General features: G+C 41.9%; 1 pseudogene; it reads right to left on the reverse strand.

Annotated features, from left to right (window-relative positions):
- Positions 1–1,449: 1,449 nt before the first annotated feature.
- Positions 1,450–18,858, reverse strand: LOC149229528 (uncharacterized; annotated as a pseudogene).
- Between the last annotated feature and the right edge of the window lie 401 nt (positions 18,859–19,259).

Raw genomic sequence — 19,259 nt, forward strand, 5'->3', positions numbered from 1 at the left:
CCCTAACTTCTTCCTTGCTTTCATGAATCAACTTTATACAATAGGTTCTTTAGGCAAGGGTGTGAGGAGTGCATGGTTAGCCATTGAATTTCAATTCTTCATGTCCCTTAAACTAGTGCACAATAGAAAATTTCCCTTATGCTCATTCCACGGCATAAATCTAGATTTAGGTTTGGTAAGAAAATTAGGAGGACCTATGTTCATAAGGAATTGACCTCGTTCTTTCAAGATCTTGGAAATACTTTCTTAGATACAAATCACCAAACTCCTCGAGATTCACCCTTGTGTGAGACTTATGCTTCATATATAGGGAAGCATGGCCAATCCACATTGGAACCTAAAGTGCATATAGATGGACTAACATTTATGATTCATGTGTGTAATATCATCACTGAATAAAAGAAGACATGTTTTATATGAGAGGCATATGCTTCTATTTCGTCAACCAACCATGAGCTCTAAGCACCCGACCTGTACATTCAATTTCATTTTTAGCTTATGATCAGGCATGCATTCCTTGGCATAGTTTGACAAGTCATGTTGAGTCCAGTCAGTAAAAGGAAATTCACTTAGTTTCTTTATAAAAACGTAGAGTCACACTTCAACATTATCCTACATCCCCGAGGAATAATCTTCGTGATCCCTTGTATATAGAGTAAGCTCAAGAATTTTGTGGAGACATGGGGAGTGATTTGTGATTTTCCCAAAGTCGCATAGTCACACTTCTGGTAAGTTGCATCTCAGGCTGCTTTCACTGAGGAACAAAACTGCGACCGCATGACCTATGTGGGAGCGTGACTTACCAAAGGTTTCATGGTTGTAGAAGATGGCTGGTCGCACTTCCGGGGAGCTCGCTTGAGGAGTTGTAACGCGACCCAGCGACTTGGTCGGAAGTGCAACCCCCTAGAGGTCACTAGGTCGCAACATAGCACAAGTCACATCATTTGATTATTTCCAGAGCTCTATGACCTATCAATATTAACCCATGAATGAGATCGCATGTCATCCTTTGCTTTCCTGATAACACATATTTCATTAAATTTGGAATTAAATGATGAATCTAGAATTTCAAAATAACCAAAAACCTCAATTCTATTGATATCATTATAATAAAAAAAATCCAAATTTAATGAAATATGTGTTTGATACCCTGTGGTGCAAATGTGCAACCTGGGAGGGGTTGCAACCTCCAGAGATTACATAGCCTCAATTCTTAGATAAGTAATTCTTTCAGTTGGAAGTCCAGGTCATGAATCTATTATCTGTGTGTAAAACCACACTGGGTGGATTTCTTATGATCAGGAGCTATCATTTACACCATTCTCGACATTTTGGAAAGCCATGCATTCACTTGTCAGTAGAGGTTTTGTGTTTCAGCCTTTTGTGTCCATCATAACTACCACAAAGGTGCCTATATTTGATATGTGGGTTGCATAACATATTCTATAACTAGGCTTCTTTAGTCTTGCTTGAGGGAGGACGACAAAAAATACTGATAAGGTCATCCAAACCCCTTGTTGTGATCACCAAAGAAATAAATAGAACACTCAAATAAGTTTCCACTGCCAGCAAGATAACTAAGTCAAAAGTTACACTTGCAACCTCATAGATACTAATATTTATTTGTGTTACATCGTAGAAAGTGAACATGCCATCCATTGATTCTGTTAGAGTCGGTCTAGTCAGCCCTCCGTCACAGATCATAGCTCTTTGCGAATTTCAATTTTAGGTGTCCCACTCCATTCACTCAGCTGCATTTTGCTGGGGACATGCCATGATCTGACGGAGAAAGTCATGCTAGTCATTTCCCCTCATGTCTGGCTCCTGTTGGCTCAGGTGTTTTGTAAACAATCACCAAAGTCCATGACAGTCAAGGTCCGATCCTTTACAGGACAAAGTCATTTTTATGTTTGGGTCTAGGAATTCATCAATTTGGCCTTTGAAAACATGTCCAAAACAAGCCATGCAGGCCAGAGGGAGGCCCTTATACAACTATGGTTCAGAGAGCTTCATCATCACTTGGATAGACATCGACTCTTCTTCAAAACTCTGTTTTGAAGAAAAGTCAAACAAGGTCATTTATGACAAATTTTCCAAAAAATCACCCGTTGACTTTTCAGATGCAGTTATGATCTACATGGTCAAATGCTCTGTCATACAGTCCCTACGAAGAGGTGCCGAAAATTTCATCATTTGAGCCAAAATGTCAAAGGGAAAGTGAAAATTAGTGTTTTTAAAGGTCAATGAAAAAGTGCAAAACTCAACATTAGAAAAGGGGTTTTCAAAGAGGAAAAAATCAAACCCATCTCCTCCAAGGCTATAAATACATGTTTTGACCCAAATCAAAGGCATTGTGCTCTTGCAAGACTTGGAGAAAGGATTTCAAAGGTGTGAGGGTGAATTGGAGAGTTTGAGTGATTGGAAGCAGGTTTTAGGAGCGCACGGTGCACATAACCAGTGGCGCGGTGAACTCACCGGGCATTGCACACACGCAGCCGGCCTGCCGTTGAAAGATTGCACAGGTGTGGCGCACTGGGAATTGCGTGCGGCACACACAGTCCAGCGGTCAAGAAATGGTGCCAAACCACTTCAAACTTTGGGGAAGGCTATCAAAGTGAGAGGTAAGCCTATGACATGACTTGCTCATCAAATTGTGTCGAGGATATGGTGCTTTTGAAGAGGTCGAACGTCACCCAAAATGCATAATATTAACCATGAGAAAATAACCAAGAAACGAGGGCTGTGATTGTAAATTTGTGTTGATATTGCCAAGGTTTCACTCCACCCACTTATTCCCATCACCTATCATTTTTTCCCATCCTCCCTTGTCATTTTTCCTAAACCCCTGCCCTAAGTCACTACCAAACCCTCTCCTTTTCCTTCACTGTTTGGTTAATGCAAAATCACCATAGGACCAGCTTATTGGGCAAGCAAAGCTTTGGGAAAGGGATGCATGGTCAAAGGGTCCGAGAGTTAAAGATTAAGAGAAAATTTGAGTGTTTTCATAGCGCGCAGCGCACACACCAAAGAGCGCGGTGCACTCATTGTGTGCGGCGTACACAGGGCTTGTCCACTATGTAAATATAACACATACCCAGCGCGCGGTGCACTGGGAAGAGCGGGCAGCACACAGAAATACAAGGCCCAGAAACTATCCAATCTGCCTAAAAACTTTTGGATGCTCACCAATTTTGAAAGGTAGGCCACCTACCTCCATTCTTGCACCAAAATTGAAAGGGATAACATGGTTGTAGTGGTAAAAATCAAATGCAAATTGTTTTTGTAAAGAAAACGAAAGGGAATCAAAGAAATCATTGATCCTAGGGTTTATGCTACAGTGACAAGGTTGCCAATATGTTTCAAACCCTACCCCATCAACCCTATACCCAAACTACTCCTAAATCCCTAATAAATCTCTCCCTTTAAACCCCTATTCCCATTTCATCATTCCCCTCCTAATACTCCTTGTTTTATTTTCCCCTTGGTGGCAGATTTTCAGAGCAACTACCAGCTTCATTGGAATTCGAAGGAAACATAAAACTCAGGGTACAAGCAGCATTAATGAAATCCGAAGTTTCATCAGAGTATGAGGAGAAGACCCACAATGACACAGCTTCGGGAGAAAGGGCCCAAAGGAGACATCACCGGAGTGCCAGACACCTTAGAGACGAGCCAAACACCCTCACCGAGTTGCATGCATGCCCTCTTGCTATGTCTTGTTTCTAGCACTTAGCATGTTTTGAATTTTGTCAGAGGGTGGCAAATGTCAGAGTTCATCATGAGTTGGCCCGACTTTTTTCACTTCAACTACATGGAGGATAGTCTATCTTGGCTGGGGTCACTTTCACATTGACACCCGAGACCATATCAGTGGAAACAGGCATACCAAACATTGGAGAGCAGTGGCATAAGAAAAAGAAGGTAGAGAGGCATCATTATGAGCCTTACGTCAAAGACAGTTGTTTGAGCCACCTCACGAGAGTTTTTCTGTTCAGATTTCTGAAAGATGAGTATGCCCCGCACATGAAATTGATCATGAAGTACTTCAATTGCGAGGGGAGGTTTTCTCGCCCTTATGCCTATCACATCAGGTTGCTCATGCACTTTACCAGGGTGCGGATGATGAACCTCCCATTTTTCATTTGCGGGAACATAGAGAGGATGAGAAATTTCATGCAGCACAAGACCCCTCGACAGCAGCTCAACAGTGTGTATCACTTTGCCCTTATCCGGATTTTGGTAGACCATTAGTTGGGATTGCAGGGTATTGCTTGGGAGGACTTCATCTCTCGTGACTTCTTCAGTGCTCCACAGGTGGTTTCAGAGGCAGAGCATGAGGTAGGGGGCCCATCTCATTAGTATGAGCGACATTAGACTGCCACTATGCCAGTATACATCACCTATCAGAAGGGCAGTAGACCCTTATTTGCAGCAGCAAGGCGAGTGTTATCTCCACCTGAGGCAGAAGGGGCCTCGCTTCCAACATCAGCATCACAGGAGCAGGGTAAGGGTAAGGAGCCAGTGCAGGAGGAAGGGCCATCAGGTGAGCAAGAGACCGAGTTTGTTCTCCTCCAGGACGATGAGACAGATGCAGAACCAACAAGTGAGGAGCTCACAGAGATCATCAAGGAGTAGCAGGCAGTGATTGACTCCTTGTCCCTTGAATTGGAGAGGGCGAAATGGAACGTGAACTACCTTGAGTGGAGAAACAAATAACTTCAGGACCAATAGACGATCATGGTGCTGCAGAACATCCGTGAGCATCGCCAAGCTGCTCAAAGAAGAAAGGTTGCGCTCACATCTTTGGAGCAAGCAATCAATGAGTATCGGGAGGCCAACCTTGAGAGGGTCAACATGCATTTGGAGAGGGTACTAGACAAAGCTGACCAAGACCTTGCTCTATTGAGACATATGGCTTTCCGTTACAGGGTGCGAAACATGAGTGCACAGGCGTGGATAAGGAGTTTAAAAGCAAAATTGAGGAAAGCAACAAGAAGGGCAAAACGGGCAAAAGAGCAAGATAGGCTTAGAATATTGGCTGAGGCTTCCTTGTCTCAGCATGGCACCCCATAGAGAACCTCTAGCCCAAATTTCAAAAAATTTGGGAAATTTTTGGTCACAGGGAAATTTTTTGGGTAAAATATAGGGATTTTCTCCCTGTGCGCCGTGCCACTGGCATGACGCTAAAGTTCTAGGGATCCAATTAAGAAATGGCTTACAGATTTGGATTCAGCATCGAAAATTATGACTACTGGTGTCCGGGGAAGATATTTGGGCAAGGTCTGGTTCTCCTAAAGGTCAAAAAACACCCAAAAATGGCCTCTCTGCCACTTTTTTGACACACAGAAAGAAGTCGTGGGAGAATGAAGATTTGGAGGGGCAAATGAGCACAAAATTCAGAATTTCTAGTTGGTTTAGAAAGAAGACAGGACAATCTTTCCAACAAGCCCACTTGGGCACATTTTGGACACCTGAAAGTGCCCCAAAACAGGTACCAAAGTAGCGCGACGGACAGAAAAAATGGCGTGGCGCACAGAGGAAAAAATTGCCAATTTGCTTTTGTTTCGCGAAATTTCGGTTCGCGACTTCTCCAACTGGGCCCGGTCATCTACACTTCGGGTTTTTGGCACCAAAGGTGGCGTTTAAAGAGTTTTTTCTCCAGATTGGCTTCTATCCAACTGGCGAAGGAAGGGAAACGGTCACCCCAATGCCAATTGTCATGTTTGCAGCGCTACACCTGTAGCTGATGGTTGGCTCTCCATCTCCATTTTGTAATGATTCGAGAAACTTCCCAACCCCTGGGCATTCTATCTCTTCCTCACACATTCTATATATTGTATGCAAGTTATTTGCAAAGGGTTGGTTGGCTTGTAACTTCTGGGAGACTGTGGGAAAGAAACTTTGTTTCTTCACTGTGTATTTTTTACAGAGAATTAATGAAAGGCAGCGGCTCTGTTTCATGAGATTCTTGTGGTTGTGAGTGTAGCAAATGTGCCTGTTATGTTTTCATATGTATTTCATTATGTTCCATAATTCAATTCATGTTCATTTCTAGTGAAATTTTCTGAGTGAGAATAGGTAGAATTCAATTTTATTGCTCTGCCTGTTGGAAAATTTCATGTTCAGTGTTATTCTTCTGTTGAAAAGGATTCATGTCACTATGCCCTTTTCATTTCCTTCAGCAATCTTTTCATGCCATGGTACCTCAAAACTAGCTTGTTACATTTTCCGCCTACCTTGCCTCACGAAATAATCTGCGCCTTTGTATTAAATTCTCTGTTCTTTACTGAGCGCCAGTCTTGTAACATCCCAGAAGCTCGGTCATTCATAAAATTGTTTCCAGAATCCCTATTCACTTACTAGCCTAAGGTAAATATCACATTGTAAGTCATCTCAGACAGTTTTTGATCATCTATTCATTGAGCGTGACTCGGAGAGAGACCTCTCCTGCTTTGGTAGGGATAGCTACCAGACTGAGCATGGTTTGTGGTTACCCTAATTTTTTCCTTCCTTCAGCCTGAGGCAGATTTAGGTGCTAACATAGTGGCGACTCCGCCAGCGAACTAAGTTGAAATCAAATCCCCTTGTTTCAAAAAAATTCTAAGCTTCCGGATGATGAGCTTAGGATTCGAGAGGCTGAGTAAGTTGGTCGTGCCCTGTGATTTTTCTCAATAGCATGCTGGCTTCAAGACGATATACTAGAGCCAATCCAGACCCGGATCCTCCTCATACTTACGAAAATCCTAATTTGATCCCAAGACTCCTTCATCAAGAAAGCACCATAACTCCTATGTTCAAATCCCATTCATGTCCCAACATTTTTGAGTATCTTGAAGAGCTTGAGTTTGACGAACGATTTGAGATATCACTGTTTGAGTCTAAATCCGAAAGGGCTGTTGATTATACCGTCCCCAATCCACAATTTCTCGTAGACCTTGAAATAGAAAGAGCTAATAGATTAATTGATAACTACATTGCAACGCAACCCCAAACTCCGATTGCAAGCCCCTTGCAACTTGTGCACACTCCTCCAACACCTCCAAGGCCAATTCCACCAAGAATGATGCCTACCCGTTTTGCACCCCTTGTTTTACCCCAAGTTCTAGATGATATGCCAACGGATTATCAAAGTAAAATCTCGTTTTTTGATGGAACTCCTAACAGCATTACTGCTCAGCAACATGTAGACAAAATGGCAGACTTCTATGAACTTCATGATATTGATGCAGAGAATGTAGCAATGAGGCTCTTTGTACAAACATTTGCAGGTGATGTGAGGAAATGGTTCAGAGTTTTATAGGCAGCAAGTATCACTACCTTGGCTGAACTACAAAGACAATTTTTGAACCGGTGGGAAGTGAAAAAGAATCCCCTTCAAATTCTGGCCGAATATGAACAAATCAAACGGAATGCTGGTGAGTCAGTCCAAGACTATTGTGTTAGATTTAATGCAGTCTATAACGAAATCCCAGATCATCTAAAGCCGCCTGTGGGACTAGCAATGATGAAGTTTCCAGATGGTTTCAATGCTGACATGGAATACCAATTAAGAGAAAGAGAACTGGCCACAATGGAAGACATGCAGAAAATTGCGGTCAGCGTAGAGGCAAATCTGCTGTCCAAAAGAGCTAGAGCGAAAGCAGAGAAGAAAACCACTATGAAAGAAGAATCTTCTTCAATGGATCAGCTTCTCAAAAAGGTAGAGCAGATGCTTGAAAGGGTAAAACTTGATAAGCCAGAGCCACAAGTTAGGAATCCTAACTTTCGTGGCCAGCAGCAGCCACAATATAGAATACGACAGAGAGATCAGCGAACTCAAGAGCAGACAGCACAACAGCCGGTACAAACACCTTTGCAGCAGAATTTCGTGCATGGACCAGAGTCAGATGAGGATGGAAATGTAATAGGTGAAGAAAACCATCTCTTTACTCCAGATGAGTTGCCTACTTACATTACCGAAGAGGAAGAATGTGCAGTGAATTCAGCTGCACACCAAGATACTGATTTTATTCTAGCTAGCGACACTGTGTTGGAAGAAGAATTAGAAGAATATTAAAGGGGATATATGAATGCTCTATCCGCACAATAGCAGCGATATTCTCTTAGAAACAGAGATGTGCTGGCCAAACCAATTCAGAAAAAGAAGGAGGGTGAAACAACAAAAAATGATTCATCAGCTACACAAAGAAAAGGAAAGGAGGTAATTGGTCTGGAGAGCAGCAAATCAAAATCAGCAGAACAATCACAGCAACCAACGACATCTAAAGAAAAGAAAAGGAAAGAGATCCCAGTCAAAGAGGTAGAAAAGGCTCCCGCTTTTAGCCTAGAGAACAAGATTTCTAAGTTAAAGGTATCCATCCACTTGACTGAAATAATGAAGAACAGCAGTTATAGAGGATAGATTTCTAAAATGTTGAATTTGGACCCAATGTCTGACATGGTAAATGGAGAAGATGATTAGCCTGAAATGATTTTTGGACCAGCAACGAATGGTGAGTTTCCTGATAGTGATGTGCCACCCTTCTATATCAGTTTATGATTGCATGATTTTGTGTTACACAATGCCATGTTCGATTCTGGAGCTTCTCACAATCTCATGCCCAAGGCTATCATGGATAAGCTTGGTCCGGACATCACCCAGAAATATCATGATCTCTGTTCATTCAATTCCAGCAGAGTAAGGTGTATAGGCCTCATTAAAGACTTGGTTGTGAGTTTGGATTAGCTTCCTATGAAAAATGTTTTGATGGATGTGGTGGTAGCAGATATTCCTCCAAGGTTTGGCATGCTTCTTTCCAGGTCTTGGGTAGTGAAATTGAAAGGGACACTACAGCTAGATTTCTCCTATGCAACAATCCTAGTGTTTGGGCAAATGAGGAAGTTATATCGGGAACAAAAAATGAAATATATGATCACAAGCAAGGAGAAACCTATAAATCATCCTATCAACTATGTACATACAGATTTAGAGTCTTTTGTTTTGTTTTCAGATAGTTTAAATGAGATAGATAGTCAGATAGTAGAAGCAGATGACATTCTGGAAATAACAGAAAATTTTAGAGAAATTTTGAAGAAAGAAACACAAGAAAAGCAGGAAAATGTTGGGAAATCGGCTGAAAGTAATGGACAGCAAGCAGACAAGGCACGACAAACAGATTTCCAACACTTACAAGAGGAGGAAGAAGGCTTGTGGACCATGGATTTCAATCGAGAAGTAGGGAATGATGGCACTGGAATTGGAATTTGGGTACGCAGTCCTTTCTTCGCCCCAAACAAAGTGCCTAGCAGGGTGAGAGTTTGCTCTTACAAGCTGGCCTTTGAATGTTCAAATAACGAAGCTGAGTATGAAGCTCTGATTGCTGGCCTGAAGATTCTTAGAAATCTAAATGCAAATAGGATTTCGGTATATGGCAACTTCGAGTTGGTAATAAAACAGGTTAGAGGTGAGTACCAAGCAAAACATCCTAGGATGCGGGCCTATCGTAAAGCAGTTTTAGACATCTTGAAGTTATTTTCAAAATACGCCTTGACATGTGTGCCTTGTATACAAAATAGTATTGCTGATGCTCTTGCCAAGGTGGCGAGCAGCTTGAAGATCCCCATGAACTCCAGCAATAAATTTGAAATCCATGTCAAGCATCGTCCAACCATTCCAGACAATTAGCGATATTGGCAAGTGTTTCAAGATGATAAGGAGATTAAAGATTTTCTGCTCAACAAAGGCAAGTTCAAAGAAACCTCAATTGATGTAGAAAACGATGAAGGCAAAGGGAATGGCACAGATGAAGTGCAGATCAATCAAATGGATGTCTTGCAGCTGAAGAATAACATCATTCCTAAAGGCTTGATACCTCTAGAGGAACTTTTTGATCAAGATGATGTAGCCCACAAGCCAACATTGCAGGCAACGGAAAAGGGTGTAGAAGAAGTCAACATCGGTACAACTGCCCATCCAAAGTTGGTAAAATTATCCAAAGCATTACCGCCAAAGATCAAGGACAAATACATTAGTTTGATGGCTTCATTTGCAGATGTGTTTGCTTGGGATTATTCTAATTTAAAGACCTATGATATAAATATTATTCAGCATACAATACCCATCAAGCCCAATCAAAAACCATTTAGATAGAAGCTGAGAAGGATAAATCGAAAGTTGTCGCCATCTATCGAAAGGAGGTAAATAGGTTGTACAAGTCAGGTATCATTGTGCCCATCATATTTTTAGATTAGATATCTAACTTAGTGCCTGTACGCAAGAAGATCGGTGAGATCCGCCTATGCATTGATTTCAGAAATCTAAATAAGGTCTCATTGAAGGAAAACTATCTGCTGCCCAAGATGGACCATATACTTCAGCGAGTAGTGGTGGCATCTCGTATGTCACTGCTTGATGGTTATTCCGGATATAACTAGATTTCAATCCATGAAGATGATAGAGACAAGACAACATTCACCACTCCATGGGGAACCTTTCACTATGCCAAAATGCCCTTCGGTTTAAATAATGCAGGTGCCACATTTCAGCGGGCAATGGACTTGGCTTTTTCAAATGAGAAGGATGTGTTTTTGGTGGTGTACTTGGATGATTTGATGGTATTTTCCAAATCTGATGAGGAGCACATGCATCACCTAAAATGTGTCTTTCAAAAGTGCAGAAAATATGGTCTATCGCTGAATCCTAAGAAGAGCTTGTTTGCCATGGAGGAAGGAAAATTACTTTGGCACATCATTTCAAAGGATGGCATTCATATAGACCCAGCACATGTGCAAGCAATTCAGAAAATCGATCTGCCTAGGAACAAAAAGGAGATACAATCATTCAATGGTAAGATGAATTTTCTGCGTCGCTTTATGCCTAATCTTGCAGAACACTTAAGAGAAATGACCAACATGCTTAAGAAGGATAGCCAAGTGAAATGGACGGAGGAGGCTGTAAAATCTTTCAACTTGGTCAAATTGGCCCTTTCTTCAGCTCCAGTTCTAGTCAGCCCGGACTACACTCAGGATTTCATATTGTTTTCATTTGCTTCTGAGCACACTATGGCAGCGGTATTATTACAGAAGAGAGATGATCATGAAAGACCCATTGCATTCTTCAGCAGGGCTATAAGGGACGCAGCTTTAAAGTACAACATCATTGAGAAGTAGGCCCTGGCATTGGTGAAGGCATTGAAGGATTTCCGGGTATATATCCTACATTCTCACATTCTGGCCTATGTTCCTAATACTGTTGTAAAAGATGTTTTAGTGCAGACCGATCCGGAAGGGAGAAGAGGCAAATGGATTGCAGCCTTGCTGGAATATGATGTGGAAATAAAGCCTACAAAGCTCGTCAAAGGACAGGGATTGGTGAAACTAATGGCCGAATCAAACTTGCATGCCCTGGACATAAATCTGATCGCTAACATGTCCGATGAGAATGAGGAAGGAATATCAATTCAGGTATCCGAAATGTTTGCTTTGTCACCATGGTATTCAGATATAATATATGTGCTGAAAAATCTATCACCACCGCCTGGCATGACTAGAAACAAAGCGAGAACACTCAAATTGAAGGCTGCCAAGTTTTGTATTTTGAATTTTGCACTGTATTGGAAGGATCCCGGTGGCATTTTGTTAAATTTTCTGGTGGAAGAGGAGGCAAAGAAAGTCATGGAGGATTTCCACGGAGGAGAGTGTGGTGGTCATATTTTTTGGAAGTCAACAGCGAACAAAATTTTGAGAGCAGGGTACTACTGGCCTACTTTGTTTGCTAATGTGCATAAGATGGTCAAGCGCTGTCATAAATGTCAGATTTTCGAAGGAAAGCAGAAATTACAGCCTTTTCCACTTAAGCCTATTGAAGTGAGTGCTCCCTTCCAGCAGTGGGGGTTGGATTTCATTGGGGAAATTCACCCCACCTCTTCCGGACAACATAGATGGATCCTTAGAGCGATGGACTATTTCACAAAATGGATTGAGGCAGCCCCTACCAGACAAGCCATGGACATGGTAATCATTTCATTTCTCGAAAATAACATCTTGTCTTTCTTTGGTTGTCCAAACAAATTAATCACTGATAATGCAGCAACTTTCAAATTGAAAAGGATGGTAGAATTTTGTCATAAATATCACATAATTTTGGGTCATTCAACTGCCTATCATTCGCAAGGCAATGGATTGGCGGAATCTTCAAATAAATCTTTGGTCAACATCATCAAGAAGCTGCTAGAAATAAATAAAAAGAGCTGGGATAAGAGGTTTGTCCATGCGCTTTGGGCAGATCGGATCAGTCGGAAAAAGTCTATTGGTATGTCACCATTTGAGCTTGTTTATGGATTTGACACAGTATTCCCCTCCTCTCTTGCTGCCCCAGTGGTCAGACTTCTTCAGGAGGCTGACAGTGAAGAAGATCCCATGCAGAGAAGGATGAATCAAATGATCCACTTGCAGCAAACAAGAGAAGAAGTTTTCAAGAACACATCCAAGTTACAGGAGAAGATAAAGAAAATCTATGATAGAAAGGCAAAAGCAGATAAATTTTAGTTAGAGGATGTGGTGCTGAAGTGGGATGCAAGGAATAAAGAGAAAGGCAAGCACGGAAAGTTCGAAAATCTGTGGAAAACTCCTTTCAAGATTGCAGCATATAGGGGTCAGAATGCCTTTCTTCTGAAGGAAATGAATGGGGAAGATTGTCCTGGAGGGCCGATCAATGGTCGGCTGCTCAAGCGGTATCACTGCTGATCTATTAATGCTGCTTCCACTGTCATTGTAAATACCATTTTTGTTTTAGTTTGGTTTCAGTCTGTAAAGTTAGTTTTTGAGTTATTTCAATGTCAAGTAGAGCCAATTTCTTGGTCATTTCAGTTTTATAAATAAGTCAGAGTCCTATGCTGTTTATCGAAATGATGACTCCATAGCCCAATGGACAAAAGGCACTATCTAGCTCCTCCAGAGATCTGCTGTTCTTGGCACCTCCAAGGAGCTACCATCCCCCATTGGAGCCAATGTTAGAGTTGGTCTAGTCAGCCCTCCGTCAGAGATCAAAGCTCTTTGTTCATTTCAATTTTAGGTGTCCCGCTCCATTCACTCAGCTGCATTTTGCTGGGGACATGCCATGATCTGATGAAGAAAGTCATGCTAGTCATTTCCCCTCATGTCTGGCTCCTACTGGCTCAGGTCTTTTGTAAACAATCACCAAAGTCCATGACAGTCAAGGTCCGATCCTTTACAGGACAAAGTCATTTTTATGTTTGGGTCTAGGAATTCATCAATTTGGTCTTTGAAAACATGTCCAGAACAAGCCATGCAGGCCAGAGGGAGGCCCTTATACAACTATGGTTCAGAGAGCTTCATCGTCACTTGGATAGACATCGACTCTTCTTCAAAACTCTGTTTTGAAGAAAAGTTAAACAAGGTCAGTTATGATTTACATGGTCAAATGCTCTGTCATACAGTCCCTGCAAAGAGGTCCCGAAAATTTCATCATTTGAGCCAAAATGTCAAAGGGAAAGTGAAAATCAGTGTTTTTAAAGGTCAATGAAAAATTGCAAAACTCAACATTAGAAAAGGGGTTTTCAAAGAGGCAAAAATCAAACCCATCTCCTCCAAGGCTATAAATACATGTTTTGATCCAAATCAAAGGCATTGTGCTCTTGCAAGACTTGGAGAAAGCATTTCAAAGGTGTGAGGGTGAGATTGGAGAGTTTGAGTGATTGGAATCAGGTATTAGGAGCGTGCGTCACATAAAACCAGGGGTGCGGTGCACTCACTGGGCGAGGCGCACACGCAGCCAGCCTGCTATTGAAAGATTGCACAGGCGCGGCACACTGGGAATTGCATGCGGCGCACACAGTCCAGCAGCCAAGAAACGGTGCCAAACCACTTCAAACTTTGGGAAAGGCTATCAAAGTGAGAGGTAAGCCTATGACATCACCTGCTCATCAAATTGTGTCGAGGATATGGTGTTTGTGAAGAGGTCGAATGTCACCCAAAATGCATAATATTAACCATGAGAAAATCACCAAGAAACGAGGGCTGTGATTGTAAATTTGTGTTGATATTGCCAAGGTTTCACTCCACCCACTTATTCCCCTCACCTATCATTTTTTCCCATCCTCCCTTGTCATTTTTCCTAAACCCCTGCCCTAAGTCACTACCAAACCCTCTCCCTTTTCCTCCACTGTTTGGTTAATGCAAAATCACCATAGGACCAGCTTATTGGGCAAGCAAAGCTTTGGGAAAGGGATGCATGGTCAAAGGGTCGAAGAGTTAAAGATTAAGAGAAAATTTGAGTGTTTTCATAGCGCGCGGCGCACACACCAAAGAGCACGGCGCACTCATTGTGCACGGCACACACAGGGCCCATCCACTGTGTAAATATAACACTGGCGCGGCGCATACCTGGCGCGCGGCGCACTGGGCAGAGTGCGCGGCGCACAGAAATACAAGGCCCAAAAACTATCCAATCTGCCTAAAAACTTTTGGATGCTCACCAATTTTGAAAGGTAGGCCACCTACCTCCATTCTTGCACCAAAATTGAAAGGGATAGCATGGTTGTAGGGGTAGAAATCAAATGCAAATTTTTTTTGTAAAGCAAACAAAAGGGAAACAAAGAAATCATTGATCCTAGGGTTTATGCTACAGTGACAAGGCTGCCAATATGTTTCAAACCCTACCCCATCAACCCTATACCCAAACTACTCCTAAATCCCTGATAAATCTCTCCCTTTAAACCCCTATTCCCATTTCATCATTCCCCTCCTAATACTCCCTGTTTTATTGTCCCCTTGGTGGCAGATTTTCAGAGCAACTACCAGCTTCATTGGAATTCAAGGGCAGCATAAAACTCAGGGTACAAACAGCAGTAATGGCATCTGAAGTTTCATCAGAGTATGAGGAGGAGACCCACAGTGACACAGTTTAGGGAGAAAGGGCCCAAAGGAGACATCACCAGAGTGGCAGACACCTTAGAGACGAGCCAAACACCCTCACCGAGTTGCAAGCATGCCCTCTTGCTATGTCTTGTTTCCAGCACTTTGCATGTTTTGAATTTTGTTAGAGGGTGGCAAATGTCAGAGTTCATCATGAGTTGGCCCAACTTTTTGCACTTCAACTACATGGAGGACAGTCTATCTTGGCTGGGGTCACTTTCACATTGACACCTGAGACCATATCAGTGACAACAGGCATACCAAACATTGGAGAGTAGTGGCATAAGAAAAAAAGGTAGAGAGGCATCATTATGAGCCTTAAATCAAAGACAGCTGTTTGAGCCACCTCACGAGAGTTTTTCCGTTCAGATTTCTGAAAGATGAGTATGCCTTGCTCATGAAATTGATCAAGAAGTACTTCAGTTGCGAGGGGAGGTTTTCTCACCTTTATGCCTATCACATCAGGTTGCTCATGCACTTTACTAGGGTGCGGATGATGAACCTCCCATTTTTCATCTGCAGGAAAATAGAGAGGATGAGAAATTTCATGCAGCACAAGACCCCTCGACAGCAGCTCAACAGTGTGTATCACTTTGCCCTTATCCGGATTTTGGTAGACCATCAGTTGGGATTGCAGGGTATTGCTTGGGAGGACTTCATCTCCCGTGACTTTTTTAGTGCTCCAAAGGTGGTTTTAGAGGCAGAGCATGAGGTAGGGGCCCATCTCATCAGTATGAGCAACATGAGACTGCCGCTATGCCAGTATACATCACCTATCAGAAAGGCAGTAGACCCTTATTTGTAGCAGCAAAGCGAGTGTTATATCCACCCGAGGTAGAAGGGGCCTCGCTTCCGACATCAGCATCACAGGAGCAGGGTAAGGGTAAGGAGCCAGTGTAGAAAGAAGGGCCATCAGGTGAGCAAGACATCGAGTTTGTTCTCCTCCAGGATGATGAGATAGATGCAAAACCAACAAATGAGGAGCTCACAGAGATCATCAAGGAGCAGCGATCAGTGATTGACTCCTTGTCCCTTGACCTAGAGAGGGCCAAATGGAACATGAACTACCTGGAGTGGAGAAACAAACAGCTTGAGGACAAACAGACAATCATGGAGCTGTAAAACATTCGTGAGCATCGCCAAGCTGCTCAAAGAAGAAGGGTTGCGCTCACATCTTTGGAGCAAGCAATCAATGAGGATCGGGAGGCCAACCTTGAGAGGGTCAACATGAATTTGGAGAGGCTGCTGGACAAAGCTGACCAGGACCTTGCTCTATTGAGACATAGGGCTTTCCGTTACAGGGTGCGAAACATGAGTGCACAGGCCCGAATAAGGAGTTGAAAAGCAAAATTGAGGAAAGAAACAAGAAGGGAAAAACGGGAAAAAGAGCAATATAGGCTTATAATCTTGGCTGAGGCTTCCTTGGCTCAGCATGGCACCCCATAGAGAACCTCCAGCACAAATTTCAAAAAATTTGGGCAATTTTTGGTCACAAGGAAATTTTTTGGGTAAAAAACAGGGATTTTCTCCCTGTGCGCGGTGCCACTGGCGCGATGCTAAAATTCTAGGGCTCCAATTGAGAAATGGCTTCCAGATTTGGATTCATTATCAAAAGTTACGACTATTGGTGTCCGGGCAAGAGATTTGGGCTAGGTTTGGGTCTCCTAAAGGTCAAAAAACACCCAAAAATGGCCTCTCTGCCTCTTTTTTGACACACAGAAAGCAGTCTTGGGAGAATGAATATTTGGAGGGGAAAATGAGCACCAAATTTAGAAATTGCAATTGGGTTAGAAAGTAGAGACGACAGGCTTTCCAACAAGCCCACTTGAGTACATTTTGGACATCTACAAGTGCCCCAAAAAAGGTCCCAAAATAGTGCGACACACAGAAAAATGGCACGGCGCACAGAGGAAAAAAATGCCAATTTGCTTCCATTTCGCAAAATTTCGGTTCGCGACTTCTCCAACTGGGCCCGGTCATCTACACTTCGGTTTTTTGGCACCAAAGGTGGAGCTTAAAGAGCTTTTTCTCCAGATTGGCTTTTATCCAACTGGTGAAGGAAGGCAAATGGTCACCCCATTGCCAAATGTCATGTTTGCAGCACTGCACCTGTAGCTGATGGTTGACTCTCCATCTCCATTTTGTAATGATTCGAGTAACTTCCCAACCCCTGGGCGTTCTATATCTTCCTCACACATTCTATATATTGTATGCAAGTTATTTGCAAAGGGTTGGTTGGCTTGTAACTTCTGGGAGACTGTGGGAAAGAAACTTTGTTTCTTCACTGTGTATTTTTGACAGAGAATTAATGAAAGGCAGCGGCTCTGTTTCATGAGATTCTTGTGGTTGTGAGTGTAGCAAATTTGTATCTTATGTTTTCATATGTATTTCATTATGTTTCATAATTCAATTCATGTTCATTTCCAGTGAAATTTTCTGAGTGAGAATAGGTAGAATTCAATTTTATTGCTCTGCCTGTTGGAAAATTTCATGTTCAGTGTTATTCTTCTGTTGAAAAGGATTCATGTCACTATGCCCTTTTCACTTTCTTCAGCGATTCTTTCATGCCGCAGTACCTCAAAACTAGCTTGTTACATTTTTCGCCTACCTTGCCTCACGGAATAATCTGTGCCTTTGTATTAAATTCTCTGTTCTTTGCTGAGTGCCAGTCCCATAACATCCCAGAAGCTCGGTCATTCATAAAATTGTTTCCAGAATCCCTATTCACTTACTAGCCTAAGGTAAATATCACATTGTAAGTCATCTCAGACTATTTTCGATCATCTATTCACTGAGCGTGACTCGGAGAGAGCCTCTCCTGCTTTGGTAGGGCTAGCTACCAGACTGAGCGTGGTTTGTGGTTACCCTAATTTTTTCCTTCCTTCAGCCTGAGGCAGATTTAGGTGCTAACAGATTCATGTTGCACACTGAACTCAACAGTATGCTTAGATAATTCCCTTTTCAAAAGTAATAATGGGGTCATTTTTTTGTGAGAAAAGGTGTAACTCGAGGAGTTCGAGAAAGTAGGTCCAACCAAATCTTTACATACAAAGGATTCACAACCAAACTACTCACATCCGCAAAAAAAACAATCTTGTTTCCTTCATGATCATAAATATTCCTAGTGAGCTTTAAACAATCAACTTGATGGTTTTAATCATGATAGTATCCTTTACATGGTCCCTGCTATCATATAAGCCTCCAACATGTTCTAAAAATTCTGGAGATGAAGAAAGTTCTGATACAGCAATAGTCGTAACTCTTTGTCTTGAAAATTGTTCATGTTCCCATGCCACTTAGGGATTTGAATTTTTTTATTTTTTTTTGTCTAACACCTATAGTGACTCCAAACTCTTTTGTAACATCTGAAATACCATCAAAAATTTGTTTTACGTAAACATTTTTAGGTGGTTTTGAAACATGAAGCCAAATATCATTCTTCCATGATCCCACACTATTCAAGCAAATAACATATTCAATTCTTTATCAGACACATTGATCCAAACACCTTAGCCACTTGAAAATACCATTATAATTATAAGGTCCACCAGAGATTAATCCAAACATCAAATTGTACCTTCCTCTTGTCTTTGGATTTGCATAAAGGCGAGAAAATAATCTTGCAAGTTCTAAGAAAACCACTACCCTTCCATTGTTATCACTACCTACAGACAAAGTTGGTGAAGTGCCAAAAGCATCATATGATGCCACAATAACAATGGTAGGGAGATGGCTTGAATCTCCATCTCCTCGTAGTCGTGGCAACCATCCCTAAATATTTTTAGGACTCAGAGATGCTAGCTTTCTTGGTCCCTGAACTGGAAACACAAGCTTATAGCCTCCAGTTGTTGTAGTTGCAACCTGCCAAATGGCATCATTCTTCTTGATATCAGTTAATATTGCATTCATCCTCTCTTCCTCAAATTCAAAATAAATAGGGTACATGGTTTGGAAATAGCTGACGAGGCTCGGCTAATTTCATTTGAAGCATTAGGGGAATTTTGAGGTCTAAAATGGGCCTCGTAAGAAAAATGTACAAAAAAAATAAAATTTATAAGGAACAAGAGGATTCAAGATGATGATATCAACCATGGGGGATGATTCACCATTTTTGGAGTAAAAAGGTAAAAATATTAAAAAATAATAAAATAATAAAACTACATTTTTTCAACTCATATTTTCAACTTAAGTCCCTAAGGGTTTACTCAAATTTCGAGTGGGAGTACTTGGTGGATGCAAAATTTAATTTCGCATCCAACGAGTACCCATGCTTCATACTTTTGATGGATCCTGCTACATGAGAAATGAGAAATACATGAAAAACGTGATTGCAATCACATTTTTCA

This window comes from Pinus tabuliformis, chromosome J, assembly GCF_031772625.1.
Source record: "Pinus tabuliformis cultivar Carrire ecotype Pingquan chromosome J, CPIR1, whole genome shotgun sequence".
NCBI classification, from domain to species: Eukaryota; Viridiplantae; Streptophyta; class Pinopsida; order Pinales; family Pinaceae; genus Pinus; species Pinus tabuliformis.